At 44.3% G+C, this 26845-nt stretch overlaps 1 long non-coding RNA gene across 1 annotated transcript; it reads left to right on the forward strand.

The window, feature by feature from the left end:
• Positions 1-1759: 1759 nt before the first annotated feature.
• LOC142502265 (uncharacterized) lies at positions 1760-25252 on the forward strand. Its single transcript, XR_012803703.1, has 3 exons — positions 1760-1833; positions 22570-22586; positions 25014-25252. It is a non-coding gene; the product is annotated as an uncharacterized LOC142502265 (long non-coding RNA).
• The last annotated feature ends 1593 nt before the right edge of the window (positions 25253-26845 follow it).

The raw sequence follows: 26845 nt of genomic DNA on the forward strand, positions 1-26845 counted from the left end.
TGTACTATATTCTCATACAGTATAGTCATTGCTGGACAAATTCCCATTGCTTTCTATGAAATTCCTTTTTTGGATCTTTTTTAATCATCCAAATTTCCCACATTTGGCAACTGGGAGACTTGAATTAATTTAGCCTGTGATACTAATTTATAGCGTCTGCCTATAGCAAAATCAGCAATGTATTCAGCTTGATAGAGTTTTGAACAGCCTTAAAGCATAGTCATACACAATGTTACCATTTAAGTATAGATGGTATACATTTTACCTAACGTGGATGCAATTCACAATCAATAGCATATATAAAAGAAAAAAGGAAAGAATATATATATATATATATATATATATATATATATATATATATGTATACATATATATATATTTCATGTGAATAATACTTACGTGGTATTCCAGATTATAGATGGCACTTAAGAATCCCGCTACAGGTTCTCCTGTATACCTGTATGGGTTGCCTGCTTTAACTACAGAATTTGGTGATTATTTCAGAATATAATGAACAAACAGAGTGAAAAAGCATCTGATTTAATTTTCTGTTGTTTGATTTAGAAATTTTAATTGACCTTCAACAGTAGATATTAATTCAATTAATTTCTGGCCTTGTGAGTGTCTTATGATTAAGACGTGCTGGTTGAAGACAGAGATCACTAAGTTATTTAATTTTATTCAAACCATCTTGTGTCCTCTTTTTCAAAATGTAATTAACACATAGATTGATAATGTATTCGATTTAATTATATTGGGGTAATTACATAATTATGTTAGAAAATGAGATGAGTTGTGTTTAGAAACCAGTTCCCATATAGAAAAGACCCTATTAATGGTGCACAACAGACCTATTTAATTATACTATATGTAGGTCTGGGGATGCCAGATCTGTTTAACAGATGCCAGATGGCCGGCTGTTAAAATTGTCAAACTTTATTCATGTATCAAATAGTTGAAATAGACTTAAAAAGTATAACTGTAAACCATGTCATGTAAATAGTCTAATGACGTAATTGTGAAAAAAGACAGTACTGACAGTGTTTAGTCTTAGGCCTCGGATATGGTAATCCTAACAGCGCTGGGCAGCGTTGACGCTCATGCTCTCCTGCTCAAGCAGGACTTATATGTGTCCATGCATGAGCGTCAGCGAGCGCGCTTGTGAGCAGGGTGGGAGGCGGGCAGGAGGCGGGGCGGGAGGCAGGGCTAGCGCGCCACATCACGGCGCTGACGTCACGGACTGCCATTGGCTTTTGGCAGTCACGTGACTGGCCCTCCGCTTCCCTCAGCGGAAAAAATTAAATGTTGGTGTCGGTTGCAATTCCACACCCCTCTGCACGCCTGCGGCAGCGTGCTGAAGCGCCATCTAAAGCCACTCTCATTAGGAATGATGGGGGGCCTCAGTGCGGCTAAGCACGGGTCAGCGCTGTCTTTTTCACCATGGCCCTGGCCTTACTGGTACGATAGAACAGTGTCTCTTGACATGTTAATTGCCCACCGTAGTGGAGTATTGTAGTAATTCTGTTCTGCCTCTATTCAGACAGAGGAGGCTCCTAATGTGGAGCAAATGAAACAGGAGCAATAATATCGATGCTGCCTGACAGAAATCAGTACTTGAAGTACTAGATTCGCAACAAAATTGAAATTCTTAGCTCTCTCCTACAGAACGCTTGGGTGCCCTCTAGTGGCCGAGTCACCTCATATAAAGTCTGTATCACTTATTACAGCGTGAAAACGTTATTATAGATATGAGTGGCTAGCTTTTCTTCTCCTTGTACAGGTGGTGTCCCACGGAGGAGAAGGAGAATCTAAAGAGTCTTCGCTTCTCATATGGTAAGTATTAGACTGGTGAAGGTTGGACAACACTGTATCAGTTAACAAGGAGCTCAGTGTTCCCTTTCTCAGATATTATATTGAGACGAGGATATATATATTAGTGTGCATTCATGATTGCATACATATATGGTCCTAGTTAGGAGTAATCATGTCTGAATATATAACCTAGTCACAGTCGCTGGAATCCCAAATCACTGCCAAATTGCACTTCTTTTGTTCATGAGTGCAGGTAATTATTTGGCATCTGTATGTACCATAATGATAGTACTTTATACATACGAAACCCTGATGGATAGAAAAGCTGTGGTTAGTGAGGGTTATACTTGTGACTATTACTGTATGTAATGATTATATACACCTGATATATGACCTATAATAACGGGTCAAAGTATATGCCACACTCCTATAGATCGCACGGACACCGAGTGGGTTCACTATATATGTGCATATAGAATCCACATAGAAGGCGGCAGATGCTGGTAACAAACAACTTATAGGATCAGAATATTGTTTCTCACTTTGAGCAGATATGCATGGAGTGAAACGATGTAGGCAGAGTAATTCTGTGGTGAATGGCTTTTATTTGTGCGAGCTTTCGAGATACACTGCTCTCTTCTTCCGGCGATGTTACAATGAATGAAGCAAAAGGTATACTTAAAAACAGTGTCTCTTGGAATGTTATCTGTGCTGTTCCTTCCCCCGGTGTGGATGTGTTTTATGTGGGTATTCTGCTGGAGGCAGTGTGTCAGAGCACAGCCATAAATGATCAGGAAAGCAGCTTGTGGTTAAAAGATATTCTTTATTCGGTCATCATGGTGCAGTCAGGGAAATGGAGGGAGCTCTTACGCGTTTCACGCCTCGTTGGCGCTTCGTCAGAGAGTGAAAAAGTAATGCTGGGACCCCCTTGATATAGTGCCTCTCATTGCGTTTCAAATTGCTCACAGCCGCGGCTCGATTGGCCGGAAGTGATGATACCGGAAGTCAGGAACCGGATGTGACGCGACGGGCTCCATGCATAGATGGTTTGTTTACAAGCTATGCTTGTAGTCATGGAGATCGCAGCGTCATCACTCCGTAGCAATGGGGAAAAATGTAATACCCTCTATCTAGCTGTAATACCCTCCAGTGTTTTTCTATGATGCTTCTTATCTTGCTAGCCTGATTGCTGATCACCACCTTTAGCAATCAGGCTAGCAAGATAAGAAGCATCATAGAAAAACACTGGAGGGTATTACAGCTAGATAGAGGGCTGAAATCAGTCACAAATAATCTACCAAAATTTGTATATAAAAAGGCAAAGACCATAGGATATCATCTATCTCCTAGCTTATTCACTGCAGGACACAAGACATCCCGAGATAGACTCCCAAAAGGCTTCCACAAATGTGGCAAATGTACATACTGTAGATATGCTACACCACTAAGTTCAGTTACTAATAAATATACGTGTCAGAAATACAAACTAAAACAATTTATGACATGTTCTACCAATTATGTTATATACAAACTTAATTGTGCCTGTGGTATGACCTATATAGGGAGGACAATCAGACCTCTAAAAGTGAGAATTTCAGAACACTTAAGATCAATAAAAAAGGAAGATCCTAACCTACCAGTGTCTAAACATTTCTCAAATTGTCCAAAAGGCTCCAGTGAAACTTTCTCATTCAGTGCATTAGAACATATTCCTAGACACACAAGAGGAGGTAATAGGGAAAATGTACTGAACCAGAGAGAAATGTTCTGGATTTATACCCTCGGGTCTTTGGCACCCGGGGGTATAAATACGGATTGGGAACTCAAGCATTTCTTGTGAAATGTATGTTCATTATTTTTCCATACATCAATAATTTTATATTGAAAGAAGAACTAACCTGTTGTACTTAATGTTATGCACATCAAAAACAATGTATATATTTACAACACATCACAAGACTATTCAAAATATCATGATATATATACATTGCTCTTCTCATATTGCCTTTATTTCCTTAAAAATAATAGAATATAATTATAACGAGATGTATAACATATGCTTCACCCATTGCTTAGATATAGCCATCAGTCTTTCACAAATCACCTCGAGTAAATCTGTGCAACTGTTCCAAATGTATACTTTCATGCAAAGAATTGGCACAATAGATTTTTACTGATATATTAACCCATCATGTATGATTGTAATATAGCCTATACAACCCGAATCAATGATTCAAAGTTTATCATTATAAACAATTTACATATGTCACCAGGCACTCAAAAATGTTTAACAAATACGATCGCAACCATACATTTTGGATAATATCAAACTGTTTACAAAGAGTCCTTCAGTTTATGCATAGTCTATATGCTTTAGATGTTGTTTTTAAAACCACCACCTTTGATTATATATGTTTTTTGTATGGTGGGGTGATAATGCTGGGTCCCGTTTGTAATTAAGATTTCCCCATTGCTACGGAGTGATGACGCTGCGATCTCCATGACTACAAGCATAGCTTGTAAACAAACCATCTATGCATGGAGCCCGTCGCGTCACATCCGGTTCCTGACTTCCGGTATCATCACTTCCGGCCAATCGAGCCGCGGCTGTGAGCAATTTGAAACGCAATGAGAGGCACTATATCAAGGGGGTCCCAGCATTACTTTTTCACTCTCTGACGAAGCGCCAACGAGGCGTGAAACGCGTAAGAGCTCCCTCCATTTCCCTGACTGCACCATGATGACCGAATAAAGAATATCTTTTAACCACAAGCTGCTTTCCTGATCATTTATGGCTGTGCTCTGACACACTGCCTCCAGCAGAATACCCACCTATCTACCACTTTTCCGGATGCACGCCACCAACAAGAAGAAAACAGGCTCTTTTCATGTGAGTTTATCCTTTATTCTATTTTGGAGGTATACACTAGGGTGGTTCCAAGCGTGTGTGACATTGTCCTCATTAGGAGTGATGTGATGGAGCTTAACACTCTTCATTCACAACACCTCTAGGACTTCAATATATATGTCCTCTACACAGCGCTCACCTATATACCCAATACTCACCTGTATATCAATAGCCTGCATCAAGACATCTTCTATCAAGAATATTTGAATTGACATTGTTATTTCCATTATCCATAGTCATTTAGAGCACTATTGATGAACTCTGTTCTTCTACTGCTGGATGTGTTTTATGGCTAGAGGTGTCAAAAGGTTACTGAAAGCAAGTGAAGAAAGAGTGTGTATGTGTATCAGTGTGAATAAAAATGAATGGAGAGCCCACAGTATATACAGTGCTTTACACAAGGTGTGTGTGGAGTGGGAGTGGATATAAATGGTGTGGGTGGGTGTGGAAATGTGAGAGTTATTGTAGCACAACTAAAAGTGTGTGTGGATACTTAGTGGTCCCTATTGGTGTATAGGGATGGAAAAACAAGGAGTATTAGTATGTGTGAGAGACAGCTGTGTGTGCATACATATAGCACAGTATGTACAGACATGGCCTTTAGCGCTCATGGGACAAGAGTTCACTAGTGTCAGTAATGACTCATAAAATTTCGATCTCTGTTTAGGCCACTGCTAAGTGTCCCGAACAGTTGCATAAATTTGTATTCATGCAACCGTCTCTCTTTCGGGGTTTTAAGATTACCTTTGAGTATGGCAACCCTCAGATCATTCATCTTATGGCCAGAGTCAGAGAAATGTTCGCCAACAGGACTGTCTCTTGTACCGCGTGTGATGCTGTGGCGATGCAGGTTCATTCTCTTGTTTAGCCCCTGCCCTGTCTCACCTATGTAGTAGCAGCCTGCAGATACTTTCTGGGACCGCAGGAGCCACTCACAGAGACAGTGACTAAATGCATCAAATTTATTCTGACCCATAACTACTTCACATTTGGAAATGACACATACCTTCAGACAACCGGGACCGCTATGGGTACTCGGATGGCGCCACAGTATGCCAATCTGTTCTGCACAAAACTGGAAAGTGACTTTCTGTCCACCTGTCACTTGAAACCCCTACATACCTTCGCTACATCGATGACATCCTCCTGATTTGGACCTCTGGCGAACAGGACCTCCTACAGTTCTATGACAACTTCAATACTTTCCACCCGACCATCAACCTCAAACTCACCCATTCCCCGGATGAAGTACATTTCCTAGACACCACCATTACTATAAAGAACAACCAACTACAGACCTCTGTATACCGCAAACCTACAGACAGAGCCAGCTATTTGAGGGACAACAGCTTCCACCCGACACACACCAAACATGCAACCATCTACAGTCAAGCCATACGATACAACCGGATATGCTCCGACACAGCAGACAGAGACCAGCGGATTAAAGCCTTGAGATCAGACTTTATAAACCGTGGATATAACCACAGAATTGTAGACCAGCAAATTCACAAAGCCACCAGAATACCAAGAAGTGATCTCCTTGAATACAAACAGAAGGAGACAAGCGACAGGGTACCAGGGTACCTATGGTGTTCACATATAACCCACACCTAGGAGCCCTACGCAAGATCGCCAGGAAACTACAACCCATCGTCCAGGAAGATACAAGACTGCAACAGGTCTTCCCTGAAGCACCCTTATTATCATACAGACAACCCCATAATCTCAAGAATATTATGGTGAGGAGTAAAGTATTCAGCAGTACAACTGAATGCGGGACAAAACCATGCCAGGACCCAAGATGCAAAACCTGCGCAATGCTCTACACAGCGGACACAATACAAATACCACACAGGAATCGGGAATACAAAATCAGAGGAAGGTTCACCTGTTCTTCCAGCAATGTCGTGTACCTCATCATGTGCATGAAATGCCCAGGGGGCTGCTACTACATAGGTGAGACAGGGCAGGGGCTAAACAAGAGAATGAACCTGCATCGCCACAGCATCACACGCGGTACAAGAGACAGTCCTGTTGGCGAACATTTCTCTGACTCTGGCCATAAGATGAACGATCTGAGGGTTGCCATACTCAAAGGTAATCTTAAAACCCCGAAAGAGAGACGGTTGCATGAATACAAATTTATGCAACTGTTCGGGACACTTAGCAGTGGCCAAAAAAGAGATCGAAATTTTATGAGTCATTACTGACACTAGTGAACTCTCGTCCCATGAGCGCTAAAGGCCATGTCTGTACATACTGTGCTATATGTATGCACACACAGTTGTCTCTCACACATACTAATACTCCTTGTTTTTCCATCCCTATACACCAATAGGGACCACTAAGTATCCACACACACTTTTAGTTGTGCTACAATAACTCTCACATTTCCACACCCACCCACACCATTTATATCCACTCCCACTCCACACACACCTTGTGTAAAGTACTGTATATACTGTGGGCTCTCCATTCATTTTTATTCACACTGATACACATACACACTGTTTCTTCACTTGCTTTCAGTAACCTTTTGACACCTCTAGCCATAAAACACATCCACACCGGGGGAAGGAACAGCACAGATAACATTCCAAGAGACACTGTTTTTAACTATACCTTTTGCTTCATTCATTGTAACATCGCCGGAAGAAGAGATCAGTGTATCTCGAAAGCTCGCACAAATAAAAGCATTTCGTTAGCCACAGAACGGTATCATCTATTTATTTTTTGATTATATATATATATATATATATATATATATATATATATATATATATGTAACGGGTATTCCCCCACCCAAGAGCATATGGTATAGGTGTGCGGGGAACCTAATGTTACCAGGTGTGGTGCTTTACCTGTTAAGCTCACAGGGGGCCTAAGCCTCCGCCACGGGGAGCCTGGGGCACGTATAATAACAATAGGAGTAACCTCGTACTCGGTACAGCACCTCCACCTGCGATGGCTCCCACCAGAGGGGGAGTGATCCTCGCAGGACAATATATATATATATCACAAAACAGCATGTAAAACAACCAATAACTTTACTTGTGAGCATAGGAAACGTACTTTTGCATATAACATCAACAGGTGTCCCTCCCTAGAGGAGACACTAACTACTGCGTCTCGCAGGACGCTATCCCCCTTTCACCGGGTGATCCCACCCCGTGTCCAGTAACCCCACACAATATGTCCTCCACCTGCAAGTGAGATAAATATGTGTGACTGCGCAGCCACTATGTCTTATATGAATAATATAGAATCGTTGGTGCACTTGATGATGGTTACCTGCCGGGCACTCCAGTGCCCGGGCCTGCCAAGGAGCTTCACAAAGGATCCGGAGGCTGACGAATACAGGAACTACCGTCCAGGGAGATCCCACACGGATGGCTGCTGCAGCCGCAGCGGAGGTCTGAGCCCAAACCTCTGGATGGAAACGCAGCGTCCGCTGTGTCCCTAACTGACTCTGGATGGTAATAAGTGGTGACTCAGGGCTATCTGGGGCCTAGGGGGCTGCTGGCCTAGTGCAGGGAGTCACTGACTCCTGCACCCTACCTCCTTCCCCTAGCTGCTTCGGTCACCAACTGCCTAACGTGCTCCAAGCCCGCGAAATGTATCCAATCTCCCCTGCAGGGAGATGCTGTCACCCTATTGGCTCCCTGGGGTCATGTGGGCGCTCCTAGGCTCATTGGATATGTAGTCCCTTCCAAGAGCCCTCTTTCTATTGGTCCGGGTTGCCGCACTATCACTGCGCATGTGCGACCTGTCTGTGGGCCTCCCGGCGCTTTTGGCCCCTGCGCATGTGCAACGCACCTTGCAATGGTGGCGCCCTGCACCGCGAGCCGCCAGGACCTCAGCAACGCGACCGCAGCCCTAGGAGAGGGCGTCCCCAGCAATCGGGCGTCCCCAGCAATCGGCCGCATCCATTGGAGAGGCGCGCTATGCTCGCGCACGCCCCCGCACTTCACCCCGAGAGGCAGCTGTGAGTAACCGGAGGGGGGGGGGGTTGCGCACTAACAGGGGACCTGGCTACATCCTCCCCCTGGTAAAAACCGCAACGTCCTCGCTTAGGACACAACTCAACCATGTACAGAAATGATATAATAAAAATGCAGTTCAAAATATAACTTAGCACATTCGCATTGACTTTATAAGATGTTGCATAATTCTGTGAGCATCACAATCACAGATTGGATTTTGCTCCGAGACCACTGCTGAGCCTCATAATGGGGTGCCCCAATTTGTTCATAGGTTACCCGAGATGGAGGGTACCTGATTCTTTGGCTCCTTCGGAGCTGTTCTTCTGCAACTCCCTCGGGGGAGTAATAAACACAGTCCTGAGGCTCAGCCTCTTCCCTTGAGGGGAGAAACGTCTCTGAACAGTCTCTGTTAGGCACATAGCACGGGCTCTGTGGATCCAAAGGCTGGCCTGTTGGTGCCACCTTAGAAGGCGTTGGCCTACGGGGCCCTTACCCGTAGCTCCTCCGGGAGATGCCCCTTTTGTGGAGTAGTCCCTTTGAGAGGGTCCTTCCATAGGATCCTCAGGAGTTTCCGAGTGGGTTTCGTTATTGACAGTCTCTTGACCCATCTCTGATAAGTCGGACTCACCGTTGAGCGGTGTGGCCAGTATTTCAGTTTCCTCATCTCCCACTTGAGGAATGGGGAGAATGTGGTTACGGTGCCCTACCTTTACCCGACATTCAGTGTCTTTGATGCGATAGACCGGGAGGCCAGGCATCTGAGATTCTATTTCATATACCCCGTCTCTCCATCGGTCGGCCAATTTGTGTTTTCCCGGGACTCCCAGATTGCGAAGCAACACAGCGTCCCCAGGACGAAGCTCCCGATATTTGACCTTATGATCGTATCGCCTTTTATTGCCAGCGTTCAGCTTAGCTGTAGACTTCTCAGCCTGTTGATAGGCCTGCTGTAAACTGTCTTTAAGTCTTTGCACGTATTTGAAATGGGTAGCATTGTGTATCCATCCATCGAGACTCTAAGACGTACATCCACTGGCAGTCTCGCCTCTCGCCCAAACATGAGGAAGTATGGGGAGAATCCAGTTGACTCGTGTCGGGTACAATTGTACGCATGCACCAGGGCCTCCACGTGTTGACTCCATTCCATTTTCTGAGCATTCTGTAGAGTTCCGTGCATGTCCAGTAAGGTTCGATTAAATCGTTCTGGCAGTGCATCTCCTTCGGGGTGATACGGAGTCGTTCATGAGTTGGCGATGTTCAGCATTTTGAGCAGTTCTCAGATCAACGTGCTCTCGAAGTCCCGACCTTGGTCTGAGTGAAGGCAGATGGGAAGACCGTAGTGCACGAAGTACTTCTCCCATAATATTTTTGCCACTGTGATGGCTTTCTGATCTTTCGTGGGGAAGGCCTGGGCATACCGGGTGTAATGGTCTGTGATGACCAGCACGTTGCATATTCCCCGGCTATCGGGCTCAATGCACAGAAAGTCCATACACACAAGGTCCATTGGGCCAGAACTCTTCAGATGGCCCATGGGTGCTGCTCTGGTAGGCAGGGTCTTGCGCTGTATACACCTAGTACAACGGCGACAGTGGCGTTCTACGGCCTCTCACATCTTGGGCCAGAAAAAGCGGTCTCTGACCAACCCAAAGGTCTTCTCTACACCGAGATGTCCATGCTCATCATGTAGGGACTTCAACACCATGTATTGCAAGTTCTTAGGGAGGACTAGTTGTCGTCTATCCGGGTGGTTGCGGTATTGCACCACCCGATAGAGTAAGCAGTTGTCTATTTCGAATTTGTCCACTTCCCGCATGAGCGAGGCCACCAAATCATTGGGAGCACGCTTCAGAAGGGCTGGGTTCTTCTTTTCAACGGCTTGCCTAATGATACTAATGACAGGATCTTGTATTTGGTAGTCTACCAGATCTTTCCACCGTAGCACTTTGTCATGCGTTATGTTCATCCCTTTTGGATCGCAGTAGGCGGCTTGGACAGCCTGCGACTGGCATCCAAAGGAATCTGCCACCCTTAATTCTGAGAAGGCCACTTGATCGTTGATGATGGCGGCGGTGCTACACATAGCTCGCACCCCTGGTCCTGGAAGTTCTTCCCATTCCTCATCATCTTGAGTAGCACTTAGCCCTGGCCGTCGGGAGAGGGCGTGAGCCCCGACATTCAAGGGTCTCGGCTTATACTTCAGGGAGATGCGGTAATTGCTCAGAACTGCCAGCCATCGGTGTCCTGCAGCATCCAATTTGGCCGAGGTATTGATGTACGTGAGGGGATTGTTATCCGTCCTTACCTCAAACGTAACCCCGTAAAGGTAATCGTGGAGCTTCTCGTGATCGCTCACTTGAGAGCCAGGAACTCCAACTTGTGGACGGGGTATCTCTGTTCACTGGGTGTCAGATTGCGGCTGATGTAGGCTACAGGCCGAAGGCTCTCGGGGTGCTTCTGATGCAGGATGGCACCCAGTCCATTGAGACTGGCATCCACATGCAGAACGTATGGTTGTTCGGGATCAGCATACGCAAGCACTGGCGCTTAGGTCAGGCATTTCTTCAATTTTAGGAAGGCCTGTTCACACTCAGATGTCCATTTATCACCAAACAGTTGGCGGGCCGATACGGCCTTCCTTCCAGTATCTTCGGGTATACACTGGCGACACACTTTATTCGAGCTCGGCTAGTCCCACGAATTCGGGTATACCTGGGTGTATTGAGGTTTGTGACTGTTTTCTGCCCGAGTGCATTGGGTTATTTTCCAGGCAGGGATTGAAGCATTTTATTCCCGCTGGCTGCAATACTGCACAGTATATATATATATACTGCATTACAATTCATGAATTTATGCCATCTGGTAGACACGCGAAGCATTGCAGCCTATTAAATCCTAATCATTATCATTTAACAGATCAGCCGCCCGTCAGCCAGGCATGAACCCAGGCTGGGAAGGCAAATGCAACGGGGCTTGTCAGAGGTGAGGAGCGGCGCATTCCAGGTATCTGCCAGGTACATACTGGGTATTTGCTCGAATAAAGTGTGTCGGTGCAGTATCTTCAACAGATTGTTCAGGGGCTTAGCTCTACTAGAGTACCCTTCCACGAAGCGACGGTAAGACCCACAGAACCCCAGGAAGGATCGTAGTTCTGTGACATTCTCGGGACGCGGCCAGTTCACAACCGCTTCTACTTTGGCTGGGTCGGTGGCGATCCCTTGAGCAGACACGATGTGCCCCCGTAGGTCACAGAGGTGTGACAAAACTGGCACTTGTCTAGGGACAATTTCAACCCTTCATTCCCAAGACGGTCTATCACTTTAAGCAGCCTCTCTTCATGCTCTTCCAGAGTTCTTCTGAAGACAATGATGTCGTCCAGGTAGACGAGACACTCCCGAGGGTTCATGTCCCCGATAGTCTTCTCCATCAGTCGTTGGAAGGTAGCAGGGGCTCCACATATACCTTGGGGCATACGTGTAAATTGGTAGAACCCCAGGGGACAGACGAAGGCTGTTTTCTCCTGATCCTCTGCATTCATAGGTACCTGATAGTACCCGGATCGTAGATCGAGCACGCTGAACCATTGGCTTCCGTTCAGAGCATTCAGGATCTTTTCAATGCGAGGAAGGTTGTACTGGTCCGGTATCGTACGATTGTTCAGGGTTCGATAGTCGACACACAGTCGTACGGATCCGTTCTTTTTCATCACCACCACTATGGGTGATGTGTAGGGGCTCCGAGACTCCGTCAAATTCCCAGCGGTCTCCATTTCCTGCAAGACATTCCTCACATCGTCCACATCCCTCAGGGCGATACGACGAGAGCGTTCCCGGGAACCGGGTAGCATCACTCAGTCTAATGGCATGTTGAGCGCTGCGACTGCACCCCACATCCATCTCACTCGTGGAGAACACAGTCCGTCGTTGATTCAACTGGGTTGTCAGCCGCTCTTTCCACTCAGTGGGCAATGTCGACTCGCCGAAGTTGAAGTCCAGATTGACTAACCGCTCATTCGCTGCCGCTGCATTCACCTGGGGTGTTGTTTCCACAGGGCTGACCGGATATATGCAACCCAGACTCTCTCCGGCATCAAGTTCCATCAGGAAGGGGGAGATGTTCTGCACATATACGTAGGTTTGTAGAGGGATTTTAGTCGTCCACTCCCTCACCTCCGGTAGTACCCTATACCCTCTCTGAACTTCTTCCTCAGGGGTACTCTCCGGAGAGAAAAGCTGATCGCTCTCATCTCGCTCGGGATAACAGCACCAGATGGCCATTCGTTGCACTCCCCCTGGTAATATGGTTGTCAGTCCGCGTTGACGATTGTAGAGATCCCTGTGACGCTCCAGGGCATATACCCGGTTGCACTCCTCTCGTAGGACGGGATCTAGGAGCGAATTGGCCAGCGGCAACTCGTTGGTCTCTTTCAGGTACACTCTGATTACAGCTTGTACTTTATCAGTGTTGGTTCCCAAGATGATCGGATACTTGCACTGTTCAGTTGGAGTATTTCCAGTTGAACCCTTACAATCCCATTGATGGGGTAGTCTTCATTACTTAACCCTCTAACTTTCATATGGTCGGCCGCCCTCAGGGGGCAGTGTCTAAGGTGCTGGTCATAGAACTTGCGGTATATGATGGTCAATTGTGATCCCGTGTCCAGTAGGGCTGATGCATAGATCCCTTCCAGCACAACAGGCACGATGGCCGCGGGGCCTACTTGACTGTAAGCTTCCCTTGGTGAGGCGTCATCACCGGGGCCGGCGTCAGAAGGGGCATCTTTGGTTCCAGGAGGGGGTTCTGAGTCAGACTCGGCCGTTTGTACTCAGAAGAAACCCAGCCCGGTCGATGGTCTGCTATCGGGAGGTTTTTCCTCCGGAGGGTCCTCTCTCTCCGGGCAATCGTTGGAGAAGTGGCCCTTCTCCCCGCAGTTATAGAAAACTACGTCGCGGCATTCAGGACGATCCTTGTACGTGGAAGATGAACTGTCTGGAGCACGACCCTTCCTGGCAGACGACTTGTGAGTCACTTCCTCCTCCTGGGTGGAAGATTTCTTACCCTTTGGGGCGGAGGGAACAGAGGTGTCACCCTTGATGGTATCCTTGGTCTTTTGGGATTCATGAAAATGTCGCTGCACCTCATGTCCTCTGATATGACGCAATAATTCCATGTAGCTGGGTGGTACCGCAGCGATCGGGGCGGCCCACATCATTATAGCTATGTTGTGATCAGGCAATGACCCCTTTAGTAGCTGTTTGAATCGGTATCGGTCCACTTCGGCAGCCGAAATTATGTTTTTGGACAGGAGGGTCCCCAGTGACAGCTGTAGTTTGCGAGCGAAGACAGATAAATCCTCTCCTTCTTTTTGGTGAAGAGCTTTGAACTGGGCCATCAGCTCATCCTCGTCATCTTCTCGGGTATAGGACTGAGTGAGCATTTCCACCAGTTCCTGTGCTGTAACTTCTCCTTCCACTTCACGATGCGTCCGTACCAGCTGGGAGGCTGGGCCTCGGAGGCACTCAACCAGCCTCTGCCTTTTGCTGGCTTCGGAGCACGACCACTCCGCTATTGCTTGGAGCGTATGGTCCCTCCATGTCTCGATCCCTTCTTCTCCTGCAAGCGTCGGCAGAATCCCAGAAAAGGCCTTTAGTTTCCTGTAGCTCTGTGCTTGGGTCGAGATGGTTACAGCTTCTACTAGTTGGGAGGCTATCGCATTCAAGGAAAGATCTCCACCAAGGGGCTGACTACTGGTTCCAGCTCCTACACTAGGCATGGTTGGGAGGCCGCCTGGCCGTCTATCAGGAGTAGGCAAGGTGGGTGGACTCCCCCCCAGCTGCTGACTCCCCCGAAACCGCTCGGGTGAAGGAGACCTTTGGGGGGGCATACCCCATGAGGCGTACTGGCGGACGGTTCTTCGGAAGCCTGCGGGTCAGGATATATCATGGGACAGTCCTCGGGGAAGGGTTCTGGTAGGTTTAATACATGGGAAGCAGTCTCTGAGCATATGTCACATTCTGTGGCCATGAGGTAGGTGGTTCCCCGGCCATCAACATCAAGTTTAAAGTCCATCACCCGGGCAGTGGCCAGTCCCGGACAATCCCGTACTTGTGTGCATACTGTGTAGAAGCCTGTATCATTGGATACTCCCGCCACTGCAACCACGCACTTTGGGGAAACGAGGCACGCTAAGGCCCAGTCGATTACGTCTTGCTTTGATGGCACGGACATGACGGTGTTCAATTTGAACAAATTGATAAGGAATAGGGCACCCCAGGTAGAATCTCAGCAGCACCTCCAAATGTAACGGGTATTCTCCCACCCAAGAGCATATGGTATAGGTCTGCGGGGAACCTAATGTTACCAGGTGTGGTGCTTTACCTGTTAGGCTCACAGGGGGCCTAAGCCTCCGCCACGGGGAGCCTGGGGCATGTATAATAACAATAGGAGTAACCTCGTACTCGGTACAGCACCTCCACCTGCGATGGCTCCCACCAGAGGGGGAGTGATCCTCGCAGGACAATATATATATATATCACAAAACAGCATGTAAAACAACCAATAACTTTACTTGTGAGCATAGGAAACGTACTTTTGCATATAACATCAACAGGTGTCCCTCCCTAGAGGAGACACTAACTACTGCGTCTCGCAGGACGCTATCCCCCTTTCACCGGGTGATCCCACCCCGTGTCCAGTAACCCCACACAATATGTCCTCCACCCGCAAGTGAGATAAATATGTGTGACTGCGCAGCCACTATGTCATATATAAATAATATAGGATCGTTGGTGCACTTGATGATGGTTACCTGCCGAGCACTCCAGTGCCTGGGCCTGCCAAGGAGCTTCACAAAGGATCCGGAGGCTGACGAATACAGGAACTACCATCTGGGGCGATCCCACCCGGATGGCTGCTGCAGCCGCAGCGGAGGTCTGAGCCCAAACCTCTGGATGGAAACGCAGCATCCGTTGTGTCCCTAACTGACTCTGGATGGTAATAAGGGGCAGGGTCCCTAACCTGGGGCCTGTCCCGACAACACTCAGCTACTGGTGACTCAGGGCTATCTGGGACCTAGGGGGCTGCTGGCCTAGTGCAGGTAGTCACTGACTCCTGCACCCTACCTCCTTCCCCTAGCTGCTCCGGTCACTAACTGCCTAATGTGCTCCAAGCCCGTGAAATTTATCCAATCTCCCCTGCAGGGAGATGCTGTCGCCCTATTGGCTCCCTGGGGTCATGTGGGCGCTCCTAGGCTCATGGGATATGTAGTCCCTTCCAAGAGCCCTCTTTCTATTGGTCCGGGTTGCCGCGCTATCACTGCGCATGCGCGACCTGTCTGTGGGTCTCCCGGCGCTTCTGGCCCCTGCGCATGCGCAATGCACCTTGCAATGGCGGCACCCTGCACCGCGAGCCGCCGGGACCTCAGCAATGCAACTGCAGCCCTAGCAACGGGCCGCGCACGTCCCCAGCAATCGGCCATATCCATAGGAGAGGCGCGCTATGCTCGCACACGCCCCCGCACTTCACCCCGAGCGGTTGCCGTGCGTAACCGGAAGGGGGGGGGGGGTTTGCGCACTAACAGGGGACCTGGCTACATCTATATATATATATATATATATATATATATATATATATATATATATATATATATATAATAAAAATCCGTATTCTGTTTCCTTAGACTTCTCTGTTATGTTTGCTCACAGAGTGTAGAAGACCTCTTAACTTCCGTGTGGATTAATCCTTTTACTTTGGTACCGTAACCACGTTTTAGGAAAAGGGTAAATACACCAAGCATAGGTACTTTGACCAATAAATAAATAAACTGACGAGAACTCAAGAAATACTGGTTTACAAATTCTACAAACGGCACCAGGTAGTGCCTGCTAACCCGACGTACGACTTCTTTCGGGTGGACATTGCCGCATCTAGATCCGTCCCTATATACTGTTATGGTTGTCTTGGCAACATACTAGACGCATATGATACGGCTCCCTGCTTTGAAGTGCCATTGATGTATTGCTTGTTTTGTGCCACTAGGGGCGCATCCCTTTGTAATTTTACTTTGTCAAAGTGAATAAAAATATTGCTACTGAGACACATGTATCTATACCTTGTAGCTCTACATCATTGTGGAATATTATATAGAGACCTAGAAGCAGTTGTGGTGTTAGTTGCAGTGTGCAAAATAACCCAAAATGTGCTGATAGAAGATCATGCATGTGTCTAAACTAGCCCATGCATATCCAAACATATCATATAGAGATTGTACTATAGAAAAGGGGTATAAACGAAACCCTCATTGAGACCGTGAGAGAATTGGGTATGTAAAGTGAAGATCACTTTTGCCTCTCTCTAGAGTAGCTTTCTGTCCCAATTCCCTTTCCGAATATTGGCTGCAATATGGTCAATCCCTTGGAATGTAAGTGCCTTTAAATCACCCCCATGTTTTGCTAGTACATGGCGTGATATTGTGGTGTCTTGTTTGTTTCGTATTGAGCCAATATGTTCCAGGATACAGCGCCTCAATTCTCTTTTAGTTTTGCCTACATATTTGAGCCCGCAGTTGCATGTTGCTAAATAGTTGACCCCTGTAGTTTTACTGTTAATTAAACTGTTTGTAATGAAGGATTTAGAGTCATCCCAGTTCTTAAAAGTTTTTCCTTGAGAGATAAACTCACACGCTCTGCAATTGTGGCATTTAAAACAGCCTGCAGTCTTCAACTAGTTGTCCTTAATGGTTGGTCTCGAGAAGTGGCTGTGTACCAACATATCTTTAAGATTTTTGGATCTTCTCCACACAATCGCCGGTTTGTTCTTTAAAACCTTCTTTAGGTCGTCATCGCTAGTAAGTAAGTACCAGTGCCTACCCAGTATCTTTTGTACCTCCTGCCATTGCCCACTATATGTAGTGATACATCTAATTTCTTGTCCTTCATCTGTTTTTGACTTTTCAGTGAGGAGCTCATCTCTGGGGGGTATTAATTGCTCGATTATAGGCTTTCTTCAGTTGGGTTTTGGAGTATCCCCCCTCCAGAAAATTGCTACACATTTCACTAGCCTGTTTCTTGAATGTTGACATATCCCTTTTTGTTACCCCAACATTATACCCACCCTTATTTTAATCCGCTCATTTTTTTTTAGGTCGTAGGTCCGTTGACCTTTATCCACCTATTTTATTACTTGAGTCATTCTCCAAATAAAGTTTATTTTAATGAATTCACCATTTCAGTTTGAGGTATCCTTCGTCGGAGTATGTCAGTTTCATATTCCTACTAGCCAGTTTTGAGTACGCTCATCATAGGGGATTCTTTCTTCTCGGTGGTACTGTTCATTTTAGCCCCCGATTCTAGCACCTTCAGTGTGGCTGTAGCGAGGGTCATTCTTTCCTTCTCCTTCCTCCCCCCTGTACCTAGTGTTTGATTTATATACCTGGAGTGTCTCCTGCTCCTTCTTCCCTCAGCACGCTCACTTATTATGGCAGGTTTTCTATCTAATAAACCTAATCTTTTAAACTGGCAAACTAAAGCTAGAGATTTTTTTGCAACTCATATAGGCGAAACTGATACACCAGGACAACCTCCTGTAGTTAATATTAAATATTTCTTTCATGATCTCGACTTTCACTTTAAGAAACAAACTAGACTGGTGGGAGGTTTTTAGTTTTGAGACATATATAACTAATGACCTTATTCCAAGAGGATTACAAAGCAATTTAGCCCCAGCTAATAATATAATTGAACAGTTTACAAAGGATTGGGATAACATCTTGGGAAGATGCAGCTAGGAACTGATGCAGCTGTTAGTTAATTATCAAAGCACACAGCTGAAATTACAGAATATCAAAGTTGATCAACTTGTGGTAAAAGTTGAACAGTGGAAGACTCACTCAGCGTTTATTGAAGAGAAAAAACTTCAGTTCAATATAGATAATAAATACACCAGAGATCTTAAAGAAAGAAAATACAAAAAATGTCAGAGAGATAAGAAAGATTTCCCAGAAGGACTTATTTATAGATATCACTATAAAAAGCCAAGCAATGCAACCTCGCAACAGGAGACTTTGGAAACCTCAACTGAATGGGAGGCCTCTGATGTGGAGGAAGAGATTGCTCATAAGCACTCAAAACACCCTATGCAAACGAGGTTCCAGAAACTAATCCTTTTTTAGAGGACACAGGGCCCATAAATCCTTAAAGGGTGAGAGGAAGACAAGGAGAGGACAGAAGAGGGTCCGGAATAAACAGCAGGGAGTGGGAATACAGAGGGAACAGAGACAGGAGGTGCAACTAACTGGGGGACCTGATATACACTCTGAACATAAATCGGAGGAAAGCCAGATTATAAATCTCTCTTAACCAACACCATCTTAGTGTTCTATCCAAGGGGGCTATCATTCTCACCATCCAATTGAATTGATATTTGAGTGGATCAAAGACCTCAATTTGTTTGCACGAAAACTCCTCTTACACAAAATGTTCAAGAGGAGGGACACTCTTATTACAGATAATTTGGGCCGCAAACCATTTGACAATATGGGTAGGGAGGATCTGAACACTCTGATGGCAGTATCTGATACACCTATGGAGGAAGGCCCATTTACGACCTTACGCCCTAAATCCAAATTTATGCCTCCTTCAGATTCATGCTCTAATATAGCAGTTTTTGTCTCTTTGGTAACCAAAGACCTAGAGACACTTAATAAATCTGCTAAGGTTATGAACAACAACCTGAGTCAACTTGAAAGAGCAGCTCTTAAGGAGCTTGAACAGGATAGAAATATTATTATCAAGCCCTCCGACAAAGGGGGAAATTTGGTTATCCTCAACAGTGAAGATTATATCATAGAAAATGAGAGGTTACTATCAGATAGGGGCTGTTACGCTATTTTGAGAAATGATCCCACTACCATCTATAATCAGGAGCTATGTGAGATCCTGAATGATGGCCTTTTTCACAATATATCCAAAGAGGAAAGAGTGCATCTTAGTTCCCTTGGTAAGAGAGGGGACATTATAATTAAAAATGCAGATAAAGGGGGAGCTGTGGTTGTCATGCATGTTGACACATATCTTAATGAAGCTTTAAAACAATTAAACAACACACAAGCTTATTGTAAATTGGAAAAAAATCCCACAATTCCTTACCTTAATGAGATCAGAGAGTTGATAGAAATGGGCAAGGAGTTGGGAGTTCTCACACAGCAGGAGTCTATGTTTTTGTTTAATCCTTTTCCCACAGTACCTATTTTTCCCCATCTCCCAAAGATCCATAAGTCTCTGGTCAACCCTCCGGGCAGACCAATTATATCGAGCATTGGATCTTTGGGAGATGGTCTCTCTAGGGACGTGGATCAATTTTTACAACCTATGGTTAAAACTCTTCCCTCTTATTTAAGGGACTCCTCTGATCTGCTTTCAGATATTCAAAAAATCACATGGGCACATTCCTTTCTATGGGTCACACTTGATGTGACCTCTTTATATACAATCATTAATCACACATTAGGCACTAAAGCTATCAGTTCTTATCTTAATCATTCCAACATTCACATGGCACAAAGTACTTTCATTCTAGACTCAGTTATGTTTTTATTACAACACAATTATTTTTTATTCAATCGCATTTATTATCTACAGACACACGGCACGGCTATGGGGACATCCTTTGCACCCTCATATGCCAATCTATTTATGGGCTTTTGGGAAACTACACACATTTTCGGTGACACTAATCCTTTTAGACACTATATTATTTTCTATCGTCGCTATATTGACGATTTATTGTTAATTTGGTCTGGAGACACAGCAACATTACATGCATTTTTTGAATATCTGGACACTAATTCCTTCAATTTAAAATTTACACATAAATACCATGACACTGAAATAGACTTCCTTGACCTACATCTCTATATAGATGTTAATCTAAAAATTCAAACTGACATGTTTAGAAAAGAGAACTCTAGAAACTCTTTGCTCAGGGCCAATAGTGCCCATCCCCGACCCTTAATAAAAGGAATTCAGAAAGGACAATTTTTGAGGTTGCGGAGAATCTGCTCAACTGAACAAGCATTTTTAACACAAGCAGAACAACAATCCACTAGGTTTAAACATAGGGGTTATAGTGATAGAGACATCAAATGTGCTTTTGATCATGCATTAAATACAGACAGGGTGACACTCTTGAATAAAATAAAGTCCAAAAAAAACTCTTTGACTAAAAAACCATCACACTTTCATACAGAGCAAAATGATGAATTACCGCTGTTTATTACGACCTATTCGAGGCAAGCTCAAAATTTTAGAGCAATTCTGTTAAAACATTGGGGTGTACTTAAATTAGACAGAGATTTGGATAAATATCCAAAAACATATCCTAGAATGGTTTTTAGGAGAGCAAAGACCATTGGTAATAAAATTTCCCCTAGTCTGTTTAATTGTAAAAAACATTCCAACATGTTAACAACAAAAGGTTTTTATAGCTGTGGGAATTGTAGATGTAGCAGATATGCATCTCCGATTAAACATTAAAAATATACACACCAAACAGAATTATAAACTATATTCGTTCATGACATGTAATACAAAATATGTCATGAGGTGTTCATGCGGTGGCGGCTACGTGGTGAGAACGATCCGCACGCTTAGAGAGAGAGAGTGAGTGAGTGAGCATGTTAGAAGTATAAAAAAATAGGGACGAAAGATTCCCAGTAGCACGACACTTCATGGGATGTCCATCTGGTTCTCTACAAAATTTTACATTTAGTGCTATTGAGCACATACATCAGAATATTAGAGGAGGAGACAGAGAGTCTCTTCTAAATCGCAGGGAGATGTACTGGATTTATGCCCTTGGGACATTGGCACCCAGGGGCATGAATCTAGACTGGGAATTGAAGCACTTTCTCTGATGTGTTCTATATGTAACTTCTTGTTATGCATATATCTTGCTCTACTATTGGAGATATTCCACTAGATTTATAGTTTTTCCATTGGTTGCTTTTTTGCCCCTTTTTTTCATTATTTCATTATTTATGAACTTTTTATGTCTTTTTGTATGACAGTGTTATTCCACTTATGTTTGATTTACGAGGTTGTAGTTCTTAATATATATGCTTGCTACATCATAACATTGCTCTATGTAGTTGGATACATTCCATATTTTTATCCACAAAGTTAATCTTTGGATATTCCATTGATGTATTACCATCTATTCCTTTATATATCTTGGTTTAGGTAATATATAATCGAATATGTCTATTCCTAAATCTACAGCCAATTATGTTTACTTTGAAATTAAATAGTTGTACCTATGTACTAATTAACATTGTATATGTGTTCCTCCTTTGCTATTATATGGTCATAGTTTGTGTTTTATTTTTACCAGCATTGTGCTGTACTGTTTTTTACTCTGCAGCAATTCGTTGCACTGTTTTTATATTCCACCTTGTGTTTTGTATAATTTATGTATACTCCCCATTATGCGCTCTCCTGTATATCCCCAGCCTTCACACAAGAGGCAAGTTTCAGAGTGGCGTCCCATTGGTGATTAGTTTCCACCAATGAGAGATGTCAGCTTTGCTGCTCGCGTGAGATTTTCACTCCGTAACGTCACTGTTGGGGGCGGGGGATCACATATTTATACGGGAGGGTACACAGACGCAAACCAACTCTTTGACAAAGGGACTTGTTCCTAAAACGCGTCAGAGTAGCCCTTTACCCCTCACTTGTCACTTAATAAACTGTTTTAATCGTTTTTGCTGGTTTGTGGCCCCCATCTCTTACACTGCTGTACTCCATTTTTTGTACCCCACGGGACATCAACTCTATCTGCTATGCTGGCGTGATGCACGCATCACTTAAGGATGAGCTGCTACATCAGTGAGTACTTACCTGTTTACTCCAGTATGTCATTTTATTTATGCAGGTTGTTTCAATGAGAGGGTAGGCATGACCGTTATGATATATATAGGTCTGTCACCACCTCGGATAGACTTATGTACTGCTTTATCTATATACTGACAGGAGTTAAAGGCATACAGGTGTTTATTAAGTCTCATGTAGCTCTTATAATAGCTCAGTTTCCTTATGTGTGATTTCTATGTCCTGTTTGTTGCTGAGCCCTGATTACTGGGACTAGTTCCCTTGAACTTTGTTTGCATTATTCTGGTTAAACACCCCAAGATTGCGACACTATACAGCTTACCAAAAATACATAAAGGGAAGTTACATCTGCCAGGCCGACCCATAGTGTCAGGCATTGGCAGTTTTACCGAGAACACCAGAGATTACATCGACATGATACGAAGGCCATTTGTTACAGACCTTCCTTCACATCTTGGGGACACCAAAGACATTATCTGCAAAATTGAGAATGTCAATGTGACTTCAGATACTATCTTGGTGTCCCTTGACATTGAAGGACTGTATACAAGTATACCGCATGAAGCAGGCATTACAGCCGTGTCGTATTTTATTAAAACTAGAGGTAACCATCATTTGAAACACAACTAATTTGTTCTAAGGTTATTGACCCTTGACCTTACATAAAACTATTTCTGGTTTAACAAAACACTACACGACTAGACCCAGGGTACAGCAATGGGCACGAAATGTGCACCTTCATATGCCAACTTGTACCTGGGCTGGTGGGAAGCAGAAATAGTGTTTGCAGAAATGGAGAAATTCACTAGCCACATAGATAAGTGGTATAGGTACATAGATGATGTGTTATTACTCTGAAATGGGACTCAGGAGCTTTTGAAAGAGTTAATTAATACACTTTCCTGGATCTTAAAATCTCAATTCAGGAAAATGGGGACCAAACTTCAACTACGTTTAGGAAAACCACTGCCACCAATTGTGTCCTTAGGGCCACTAGTCTCCCAACCCAATCTAATCAGAAATATCCCAGTGGGACAGTTCCTGCGAATTAGACAAAATTGTACTACATCTTCAGAATTCGAGGAACAAGCTGAGCTCATGAAACAGAGGTTCAGAGCCCGTGGATATACTGTAGTAAGGACCCCAGCACCGGTCTGGGGATACCTTGATCCCCTATGCCCCTTTTATCTTTCTGGTCTGTGCTGAAATAGGGATTCCTGGCGGTGAGCTGCAAGAATGTTTTCAGGGTAGGATTTTGACCGGAGCATTGTGCTTCAATGTATTCCGAGAATCTTATCTGATTCCCGGATACACTTTTGGGGTATCCAGTAACTCTGGAACCCTGCTACATAGGCACAAATCTGTAAAGATTTTCTCTGCAAACCCACCCCGAAACTCATTCTGCTTGCTGGCACTCCTGGAAAGGCGAAAACAAAAATTCTTTATTTCGCAAATTTTACATACAGGCACAGCAGTACATATGCAACAGTCAGGACCAAGAGCTGACACTCTAAGACCCTGTAGGCGGACGCTCACAGAGGTATGCAAGGGAGACTGGTTATGGTGAAATTAAATAAGGCTTTTATTGCGCCTGTTTCCTTAACATCAGGAAACCATCCAAACAAGGGGTAAACAAAGCTTCTATTCACTTGGGAGTATTTCTAGTGAAATACTGTGCAGTCCACAACTCCCTTAGATAAGCATGTCTCCCAGCCCCAAACATATATCATAAAATGAGCAGATATAAAATGTCTTATAAATGAAAGTCTTATCTGTTCCTTGTGGTTTGGAGGGAAAATCTTCTCTGTTCCTGGTTGCTACCTTTTCTTCAGGGTTTGTCAGCATTCAGGTTTAGAAGTTTCCCCTGTGTCTTGCAAGCAGTCTCTTCTGGTAGACTCAAGACATCTGTCCCCATGTCAGTTTCACAAGTTGTGAGAGTAAGGGACAATCTCACTTCCTGTCTCAAGGGCAGGCTTTTCTAAGCAACCTAATCAGGCAGGTGGTGTTTGTTAATTGACTACAAGCAGTTAACCACCACACTGCTGAATTAGAGGCATATTTCCTGGACAGGGATAACTCCCCTGTTACAGACCCCAAAACATGGATCAGGGGCATCCAAGGGGGCTTGACCTTTATTAGTGAGCCTGGTTACCCCTTCACCGTCACACATGGGACCTCTGTAACTGCCGCACCCCCAAAAAATTTCCCCTAGTTTATGCACCCGTCATAGACCACGCATGCACCCAAATTTAATATGCGTGCCATAGACCACATATGCGCAGACATTGAAAATTTAGCTACGGCAATGAAAGGGTTAAGCCAGAGTACCTGGTTTATTAGGGGTTTAGGGGGTTGGTGACATTTTTAATTAAGTACTGTATTGTAGTTATTGTTTAATTGTTTTTTTTCATTCATGTTTTGCAGGCTCATGACAACACCATGACAGAGCTGCTCAAGCTGAGTAATCTGATATTGACCAGACTATTGAACTTCTATCAGGCCAGCCTCTTCTGTGGAGTTCAGGATCTCGCTGAGGACATCGTGGAGCAGCGGATCCTTTTTGAAGTAGTCAGCGTGTCCGGGTGCTGGAGCGCCCGGCAGGTATTTCATAAGTGTACCAACATACCGGTACCTTAGAGGCGCTGATCACGCCTTGGGGGTGGGTTCTTTGGGGACACAAGGGTTAAGTGACCAAGGGACTGGGTCGGTACATTGGACACGGTGTGGATACACGGTGGTGGGTCAACGCTTATCCTGAGTGGAATTGTTATGGTTAACCGTGTTGATTATTATTCATGTGCATTCTGTGTAACACCTGCAGTAAAGGTTACCCAGGCTCCCAGTGGCGGAGGCTCAGATATCTGTGAGCCCACAGGTATATGCAGCACTACAGTAGTAGACCCGTCTTGGCAAAAGGGAAAGAGGGCTACATTATCATGAAGTTTAATAAATATTTTTTTATTTTTGTTACTACCCGGTGAGCTGTGAGTGCTTTTTCTGTGTTCGAGCTGTCAATCAATCCTCTGCAGTCTCTGTAAGTAACATACAGTAAGAAAGCCAATATATCTGTCATTAAAAAAAAATTAGATACATTTGAAGAAAAAAAAACCTCTAGAGCCTTTGATTACCATGTAAACATAAAAAAAAAAAAAGTTTAAAACAATTATTTTAAAATACCCTCTGCCAGAAGAGGTGCCTCTTTGTTTCGAAAGGGGTTGAGCATTCGGGTTCAATAGTTTCCTAAAAGTGTTATAAAGTCCTTCTAGCAGCAAAGTGGGTACTGTACATTTGATTTAACCCTTTAAAAATACTGGAGGACACCCGGCACCAGTTGGCATTCACAATCATGTGACCGCTTCACCGAAGCGGTCACATGATCGCTCATCAGTGATCATGGGATTGAGGAGCCCCTCATTATTCATTCCACATTAGTAACAAATCGCGTGTGGGCATCTACTCTATTTTTTTAGCCCCCGCTTTTTCGTTGGTGTTCCCCTGGAGCTAAAAATAGTTTTTACCCATATTGTATATGAGAAAGTATTGACAGCAAGTCAACCCCATGTCACTGCTAATGAATGTTTCCCGTGACACCCTGTTATATATCTATAGTTTCCTAAAAGGAACATTAATTATTACAACCTGTTTGCTGCTGTAGAAAATAAACTGATAAGTCATCGTCTGTCTTAAAGGATCAAATTTACTACCAGAAGGGGTTAACAGTGACAGCAAAAGGGTTAAAAACCACCAGGACAAGAAATAATTACGGGGGGAGCGGCAACAATACATTTACAGTATTTCGAAATATCCCAAGAACATTTTTCTTTTCAGATTTTCTTTAATCTTTATTTATTCTCACAAAATATGGAACATTATTTTACAGTTACAAAAAAGGTCTTCAAAGTGTGACTGCAAATGAATATGTACCACTTCATCTAGATTTTATAAACTCTTGTTTCAGTGTATAAATCTTTCAGGCACCAGAAGATTATTACATTATAAAACTAAAAAAAATAGTCACAAAATATCCTTTCCCTTCTCTTTACATTTAATGATGCCTCAACATGAAAATGACCATTTATTAACAGATTATTAAAACAAAGCATGCTGGTAATTATTAGCTGAATGTTGGTTATAAAAACACAGTTTTGACGTTATCCATCAGAATGCCCAAAACGGGCATATTTTTTTCAATGGACGTTTCAATTTTTAGATTTAGGGCATTCTGATTGGCTCAGTTCGTTGTCATGGATACACCG

Source organism: Ascaphus truei, chromosome 9, assembly GCF_040206685.1.
Source record: "Ascaphus truei isolate aAscTru1 chromosome 9, aAscTru1.hap1, whole genome shotgun sequence".
NCBI classification, from domain to species: Eukaryota; Metazoa; Chordata; class Amphibia; order Anura; family Ascaphidae; genus Ascaphus; species Ascaphus truei.